The sequence below is a fragment of the Dermacentor andersoni genome, chromosome 9, assembly GCF_023375885.2.
Source record: "Dermacentor andersoni chromosome 9, qqDerAnde1_hic_scaffold, whole genome shotgun sequence".
NCBI classification, from domain to species: domain Eukaryota; kingdom Metazoa; phylum Arthropoda; class Arachnida; order Ixodida; family Ixodidae; genus Dermacentor; species Dermacentor andersoni.
In genome coordinates, this window is record NC_092822.1 from 68,793,057 (window position 1) to 68,802,106 (window position 9,050).

Below are 9,050 nucleotides of genomic sequence, written 5' to 3' on the forward strand. Positions count from 1 at the left end.
CTTAGATATGCAATTAATTAATCCTTTTTTGTCTGCAGATTTCCCTTCGCACATTGTCGTTGATTGACAATGAAGAGTTTGAAACAATGCTTCCAAATATTTTTGTCATTCGTCTTTAATCCCCTTCCTATGCTACCGTGGGCATTGTAGCTTTTTCTTTATTTTCTCGGCGCTACTACAAGTCATAATAAATAAATAAGTTTTTATTTACTTGCAAGCTATAAGACTGCAGCTAGGTTCGGAAAAAAAACAAAGGACAACACACGGGGACTTCAGGGGTGCCTAATGAATGTACTATTTGGCTTTTGTATCATGCCTTAAGGATGCACACACACACGCGCGCGCGCGCGAGCTTTGAAGTGTCTCGCCACTCATGCAGAAGAGTCCGGAAAGGAATAAAAAATTCAATATAAATTGAGAAAATGTCTTGGTTGCTTTTGTGACATAAGAAAAATTTGCAGACAAATAAAGATGAATTAATCACGTATGCTAGGCAGTGCCAGATTATGTATGGCAGCTCATTTACCGTATTTCCTACTTTTTTCAAGAAAATGTGTACGAACATTGCCTGCTCGTCGCTATCAGATACAAAACCGAAATCGCACACGCGGCGTTGTCAAAAGCCTACCGTCAGCGCATCACGAGGCAGAGCAGAACATTTCTTCGGTTGGCTTGTCGACGACAACGCGCCACTTTCATTATAAAACTAATTCAAAAGAGTGGTTCGAGATATTCAGCTGACGGCAACATGGTTTTGACGTTCCAGAGACTTACGTACGTCGCTGGACCAACTGGCGAAGTGATAGTTGAGGCGTGGGCCTCAACTCCGGTCGCGATGTTTGCGGAATAGTGTCGTGTTGTGCATAGACGGTCAAGTAGCTGAGTGTCGACGATATTCACTGTGTGTATAATTTATTTCCATTGTGTGAAGGTAACGCATGCACGTTTCATTTCTTTCGTGATTACAAAAATTGGAGGCATATACTACTTATTTCTCATCAAAATGGGGTGCACAATAGATTTTGGTGCACGTTATTGCGCATTACTTCCTTACTGTGAGCTCATATAATTAGTAGGAAAGTGCGTTATGAATGCATCCTACCCTCATTAATATAACTCGAAGGATAAAAAGGTCAAAACTCTCCGGGAGGAATAATTGATTGCAATAGCAAGTTAGCTGTATGAATTTTCTAATGCCATTTGTTTTATCGGCCGTATGAACTGCTGTAACATTCGCTCTCTAACTAAATTAACAAGCATGGTGTGACACTCGCGCAGGCAAACATGAATACATAACGCTGGATGAACACTGATCGCTGTCGGGACGCTGACGTGACGGGATGAAGAGCGGAGGAAGCGGCGAGCAAATTGTTATTTGTGCTGCCTCTTGCTTCAACGTGAACCGGGGCCATGGGAACACAGCGCACACAAAGCCATCAGCTATCTTGTGTTGCCTACCCTTTGATCTGCAATTACTCCCCAGATAGGGCATGCGCAGAAATGCACCCCCCCCCCCCCCTGCGCACACACCAAGGAGGATATATCCTCCTTGGCACACACAAACGTATGAACACGCTACATCAAGCCACCATCCTTTTCGGATTTTCTTTGCGCATACGGCGCACATCCGCGATCCTATCACGGCGGCGGAAATCCGCCTTAAGTGTCTACATCATTGCTATCGCAATAAAATATTTTAGGGAAGCTGGGGACCACACAGCAACCATACAGAAAATAATACCAGTGTCACACAGCCATTTTCGATCGCTGGGCAGATGAAGCATATTTTAGCACAGAGAATGCCCACTTCACCCTAACTTGTGTAGGAGCCAGTCTGACAGCAACTGGGGCATTTTGTACAGTTCTTGCTGGTATTTCTTTGTTTTACCCCAATACTGAATGTCTTAGTCTCTCTTGGAATCCGCGAATTAGTTTGACCAATTTAATAAGACATCTTTATGTCAAAAGGGCTCGTAGCACTGATTTCCTGGGGGAGATGCGCCAGTGTCGATTTCCTTCTCCAGGTCCAGGTTGTGACCTTTTACCAACTTTTCCTTGATAGAAAATTATTTGTGTCGACCTTGCAGTTTTTTGTTTTCTTTTCGGTGAGCACCTGGTTCACTGGTCGACACCAACACATGTATAACTGTGCTTACTGTGCCCCAACACATTTTTTTATTGCTACATATTCGAGAAGCAGTCTGCACAAAGTCGTACAGCAGTGTGATTACACTATAATTGAGAGAGTGCATTTAATCCTGAAGCGCAAATAGGATAAGACTTTATTTGTAACAATATGCAGCTAAACGCATGCAATGAATAACACAAAAAAGGGCAAAACGTATGCATGAGCCTGTGTTACCATCTGTGAACTTGTCTAGTTCATCCACTGCAGAGGCCGCAGCGTGAAGACTGCAAGGACACGAGCCTGGGCTTCGCTGACTAGACTTAGCCAGCCCTCCAGTCACTGCTTCTCATTTTTGTTGCAATGTAAGGTAAAATGAAAGCAAATAACAATAAGAAAGAAAAAGTAAATATGTAAAGTAAATGCTTCTCGCACAGCACATGCAGGCTTGACGCTGTACAGCGTTCACTGTACTGATGAATTGTACTGGTAAAGGATTGGTAAAATAGTAGTAGTCGTACTTGTGGAGTGGTACATCTACTGCAGTGGTAAAGATCCTCTAGTAATGGAGCCATCCATTGTGGCATCTTTCGTGCCCTAATGTAGACAGAAAGGCCGAAGTGGCCATTCAAAGACGTCTCGGGACCTTATGTACCAGCATTCGTAATGTTTACTATGACGTCTTGGCAATCCTGTTTGCATTGTGGTGCACCTGCTCTGGCTAGGCGCCTGCCTCTGTGCATCGTAGTGTACTCTCTGTCATTCGAATGCGAACCACAGTGCGCATGATTTTTTTTGTGCAACTCAAATTGCACTGAATGCTTGAATATTGTGGAAGTAGTTGAGCCTTAACTAATTTTTGATGAGTGCAGACTGTCCCAGACAACATAATGGTGGAGGTAACTTGTGACACTGCTCAACCAACCTGTGTGCACCGTTTGTTGCATGCGGTTACATTTCCTGTACAAAAAAAAGATTATAAAAAGGACTCGGAACATGAAAACAGAAGAAAAGAAATGCATGATATTAAATGTGCACCTATAACACAGATAAAAAAGGGTTCGTGGAGTGACTGCGTAGACCTCATTGACCCAACTAAATATCATTATTGTAGAGGGAGAAAGTGCTAGCTTGCCCTTATGTCTGAACATTCACGCCTTTATTGTTAATATAGTCCTGTTTCAACATTTATATTTCATCACTTGTTAGGTCTACAGATAGGTTCTATAGGCTTTTGTTGTCAGTGCACTGATATATGTTTGCACATGCTGTGGTTTGCATCACGTTATACTCCGGAAAATGGGTATTAACACTAAACTCATTTTCAATGGTTGCAGACCCTTTTTTTTAGAGATCATTGTGTGGAAGCTTTATGATGTTTTTGTGTACGATGTACCTGGTGTTGCGGTCTCTTGCATTACAACACTGCAAGTTCATTTTGTTCTTCTGCACTCTCTAACACATCGCAAAGTAAAGAAAGTCGTAATTGAAATAAATGTGGACAGCATAGCAGCTCATTCTTGTTTTACGGCCATTTTTCTTGGGGACTGAGTAACATACTCATTGGATGTCGCATTCAGTTACTGTAGAAAAGCCTTAAAAATTTCTGACCTATCACATTTTTAATCTGCTGAATGAGTGCCGTGAGAAGTATGTTGAGACATAGTGTTTTGAGGAGGGGCCACTGCGGGCGAATAGAAATTTGTATTCAGAAAAAAGAAAAAAAAAGAAACGGTATTCTAGTCCTAATGAAAATATTGCTTGTGCTGACTTTAACAGTGATCTCTATATTACAGATGTGTCCGTGCCTACTACAGTGCATCCAGGAAGACTTGTGCTTTAGACTTTTCCAGAAATGAGTCGCACCAGCTTTTTGGAAAGCATCGGCCTGTTTGCCCTGCAATAAGGCATAGCAGTTTGATTTGTTATTGGTTTAACTGTGTGACGGTGATGCGACTGTGTTTGCCGACTGACGCCTCTGGTTCGTTAGGTTGCAAAAAGTAAAACTGCACATTTCTTTGCTGCTTTTATGTGTCTATTGGAATCATGGTAAAAAGAACATGTTTTATTGCAATGACAAAGTTGTAATTATAGAGCTAAAGAAAAGAGCCACTGCAATGTACTGGTAGAGAATGTAGTTTCCTCAAGGTAACACACGGGATGGAATTGTATCTGTTTTCACAGATCTGTTCAACAGAGTGCACATTTATGTGGAAGTGTTGCTGAAACATATTAATTGTAGCTAACTTGCCTCAACAGTTTGCAGTGGCATTTAATTTTCACCGCACGAAGGAAATGTTACACAAAGTAATTTGATTATGTAGGCATATCAAGATAGCTTGCCAAATCTTTGCTCTACATACAGCCATTGTATGCATTCAGGGTAATGAGTTATGTAAAGTGATATGGTGAGTTATCTATTCATGTGTGTGCATGGTGGTGTCAGTGACCAAAAACAGCAATTGGTGAATAAATTACTTCCAGCATTCCGTAGTTGCATATTGCTATGATTGAAACAATAAAAATACAATCGCGGAAAATGTGTACAGTGCATTAGTAGACACAAACAATTCTTTGTTCAATGTACGGTGTGTTCTTCACTAGCAAACGTGGTGCCATTCTAACCTCTAAAAATGCTGTGGTCGTTTTTCTCAGTTTCATGTGTTAGTTTTCTCGCATATTATTTTATTTCATTCACATTTATATTTAATTTCATATGCTTCATGTGATGTTGATCACTTTCATCACTTAAAACTATGACTGGCATACAAGTAGCATTAAATCATCCCTCAGCATCCCTAGTCTAACACTTTGTAGGAAGATTTCACAACTTTCCCTTTTCCACTTCCTTTTCTACTTCCACCCAACTGCACTTCTCACCATCTGTTTAACAACCTGAGTCTACAACATCTGCATGGTTCCTCTAATGCCTTCAACAAACCTTTCTTATCTACTGCTATTGAATTGTGGAATGTACTGCCGAACAGTATAGTAAATGAAAGTGATTGAGATAAATTTAGGCACCTATGTTCATGTTTTTTAAACCCTTAACTTACCACTGCTGTGCTGTTAACTCTAACGTCTACCACCTTTTTTTTTTTTACTGCTCTGTTATACTGCCAGTTTGTACCTTTTTTTATTTTTTCTTGCTCATTATTTTCTAGCATGTATACTAAGTTCTGTTTACCATTGTATAAATAAGTTAACCATTGTATAATAATGACCATAGTGTTTATCGATGCATTTGTCCCCCACCCGCTCCCCTTATGTAATACCCTGAAAGGGGTCCTTAAGGGACAATAAATGATGATGATGTGTTCAAACATCAGTTGACGCTTTTGTTCTGCCGAATTGTGATGTGAGAAAAGTGTCATTTTAGTTTAATAGGAGAGTGTGCAATGCAGCGTTAAATACATGGAGTAATTTTACTATTTAGGCATGATAGCAAAATTGCACACCAAATTCGACCTTTGTGCATTGCTACCAGGAGTTTGTACGCATACAGCATAGTTATTTATGTATAGAGAGATAGAAACTTGTGTGAGACATGTACTGCCATCATTGCACTATTGCCACAACAGTAATACATGGTTGGAGTAGTCCCAAGATTTTTCATGTATGTTTCCTACAAGCATGGCAATCTTTTTTTGATTGCCAGGTGTAGAACTTTAGTTCCGTGCGTGATGCATTATTTGCATTGCCTTCTCGGGCTCCTTGTGACTTTGCAGGTTCCTTGTCGTCGGGGTCCCTGGCGCAAGATCAGTTGCTTGTGTCAATGCGTGGCCGGCTGTATTCGTGCCAGCTGTGTGCTTACAGGACTACCGACAAGACGTACATGAAGGAACACTTGCGCACGCACACAGGCGAGCGCCCCTTCAAGTGCCACCTGTGTCCAGCTGCATTCTCTCGCAGTTTCGCCCTCAAACGGCACGTGCGCAGCCACACAGGCGAGCGTTACTACAAGTGCCACCTGTGCCCGGACGCATTCGTTAGCAGTTCCATCCTTTATCGGCATGTGCGCTGTCACACAGTGAAGCATCCTTTTCGCTGCGTGCACTGCAGTGCAACCTTCTTGCGGGAGCACTACCTCATCAGCCACATGTCCTGCCACAAAGGGAAGGAGCCCTGAAGGACAAGAGATGCAGCTTCTTTTTTTTTTTTTTATCAGCCAGTTGATAAATTTCGTAATGCCAGCAGGTGATTTATAAACAGCACTGAGAGGTTTTCAGGTTCCTGAACCATAGAGTTGCTTGTAGTGTTACACAGACGGAAGTTGCCCTTCAGGAATAGTGCCTCTGGTAAGGTGTTCTGTCATTTCGGCCGGATATTCATAACTAAGTTACAAATAAAAAATAGATTCCAGTCAGCTCGCAAATTTCTTGCTGCGTAGAAGTGCTGCTTTGGGTATGTTTGTGAATTTGTCACCTTGGTCTCCAATAGATCACACACACCATTTATTTAAAATTTGGCGAGGACAGGCAACACTGACATCTTGACCGCAAACGCCACATGCAAACCCTAAAGATGGTGTCTCCCAGCTGTAGTGCTCTCTGTTGTGGCCTCTGGCAAGACATTCATCGAAAACACGGTGGACGAGAAATGGTTGAAATATAAGGTTCCTGCTCTCCTTCGCATGCATCCCTGGTTGTGCAAGTTTCCTTTATTTTTTCCTCCTAGCTCCCTACAGCAACAGCAGGGTGCATGTGGTTGCCTCATACTTGGTGGTCCCTCCTGCCTGCATTTCACTCTCCCTCTTTCAAACCCTCTCCTGTCTGCTTTCCTTTCTTTTTTTCCCCTTAGCACGAGTTGTCATAACAGCTTGTCATTGGAATATAGAGTAAAACGTCGATTAATGAACCTCAGTATACCCAAGTTCTCACTATAAAGAAATGTAAATTTTTATAAGTTCTTGTGTATAAAACACCATTTATATTGAATTTCAATACAATGAAGTGTGTTTGTGCACAATTTAGATGTTTGGTATAACAAAATTGTCCAGGCAGTAAGTGGAAATTGCTGTAGATGCATACGATTAAGAGGTTGAATTATGTGTAGCTGCTTGCATGAAGGTGCTCATTTTACGAGCTTTGTTATATCAAGGTGCAACTGCATAACGAATGGCATGTTTGTTTTAACAAGCTTCAAAAATATCTTTCTCCTTTATATTGCTTGTTTATTGGCACTCCAATTCTGCAATGAGGTAGCACTTTTTCTTCTTGTGTTTTTCATAGTGTTTAATATATCTGCTCACCTGGTTCACCTGGAAAGTAAAAAAAGGGAATCACCACCTGCCCAGTCGCAATTAAAGATGTAATCGAACAAGGTAAACAATGCCAAGCATTTTATCAGTAAAGTACAGGCAAACAAAAATGCACTATCTGGTAGTGAAACCTCTGTAAAACAAAGCAGCAATACAACCAAACTCACTAAAAATAAAATCCAGAAGGAACTTCAAAACTGATGCTACTGCAACATTTTCATTGTCGCCTTCTTCACCATTGAATAACACCTTTTTCTTGCTTGCACAGCTCAGCAGTCGCACACAGTGTTCAATGTTGTCTACAGGGGTGTGACAATATTATCATTGTTGTGTACTTAGTAGAATGAATTTTATGCTTCCTAACAATACGCACATAGTGCAAAAGTTCATTTTGCAACTTATGCTGTCCTGATGCATTGCTGACTTGCCACACTGAGCATTTTGCACACTCCGCATTTCGTCACTTGGGCTCATCGATTGTTTCCGGAAGTCTGGTGGTCAGTGAAGTTGACTTTCGGCTATTTCCCAATGATTAGCCAAGCACAGGCAATCAGCCAAGGTTATTTGCAGTTGGTCAGGGTTACTTGGGACCATCATTCCCATGGTAGTATAATGATCATAGTGCCAGAGTTCGCTCTAGTAATTTTTATAGGAAACTCTATGGGCAGTGGAATTCCTGAAATGCCAATGATGATGTTTAGTAATGTCATGTGGATACTGAGAAAAGCTGGTGTATGCTCTTTAGGGGCTTGAAATGTAGATAGCAGTACGTGTTGCCTGCCCAAATGAACTGCCAAGATGTGCAGGCGTCCAGACGGGTAAACATTCAAGGTGTGCATATATGTACTGATGGCAAATGGTTCAAATGAATTGACAACAGTGTCTGTCACAGGTTTACTGCAATATACACAAGAATCCATAAATTTCTATTAAGGTAACGTATCACAACCTTTGGGGCTGCGCTGTGAATCCCCAGAGTACTGCGAGCTTTGGACTGTGGCAGCCTGTTTTATTGTTTCAGTTTTTTTTTCATCAATTACCGATGTTTTCTTTCTTTAATTTGCATCAAGTATTTTGTATGGAAAGCTGTTGCATACAAATGTGCAATTGTCATTTTAGTTTTTAGCGGCATTGCAAGGTGCCATCCTTGATTGATTGGAGAATGTACTTATCGGTGAAGCTGCTGGTTCTTCAATGTAAAGTGGTACACGTGTTAAATGGATACATTCAATAAAGGGCCTATGTTAGGAGCTACGAAGAGTTTATTGATTTATCATTTGCTTTATTGTAACTACAAATCATACTCATCGTATCGTATATAATGTACATAAAAGCTAACCTCTTCCTTCTCCAGTATATCCTTGTTAAGTAACTCGATAATGCCTATTTCGTAAGTTGTGCCATTATGCCACTCGTCATGATGGCCTAATTACTTCTTCACCATACATGTCACACAGAAATCAAACATCAGTAGAAGTTAAAATTGAACTTTGCTTCAGATTTTTTTTTCTTTATTCTACGCATATCGTTGGATTAGAACCACCCTCTTGCAGAAATGTATGGCATTCTGACAAAAATTTTTGCATAGCCTAAGCCAACATTGTAATTTATGGCTAATATTGTGAAATAATGAGACTGGCTTTATTCCGCTTTTTTACCGTTTTG

At 40.9% G+C, this 9,050-nt stretch overlaps 1 long non-coding RNA gene across 2 annotated transcripts; it reads left to right on the forward strand.

The window, feature by feature from the left end:
* The first annotated feature begins 532 nt into the window (after nucleotides 1–532).
* LOC129384078 (uncharacterized) lies at nucleotides 533–8,639 on the forward strand. Of its 2 annotated transcripts, XR_008611843.2 has the most exons (3): nucleotides 537–931; nucleotides 2,396–2,495; nucleotides 3,922–8,639. It is a non-coding gene; the product is annotated as an uncharacterized lncRNA (long non-coding RNA). The 2 variants fall into 2 exon arrangements; XR_008611844.1 differs by lacking the exon at nucleotides 2,396–2,495 and having other exon boundaries at nucleotides 533–931.
* Nucleotides 8,640–9,050: the final 411 nt, after the last annotated feature.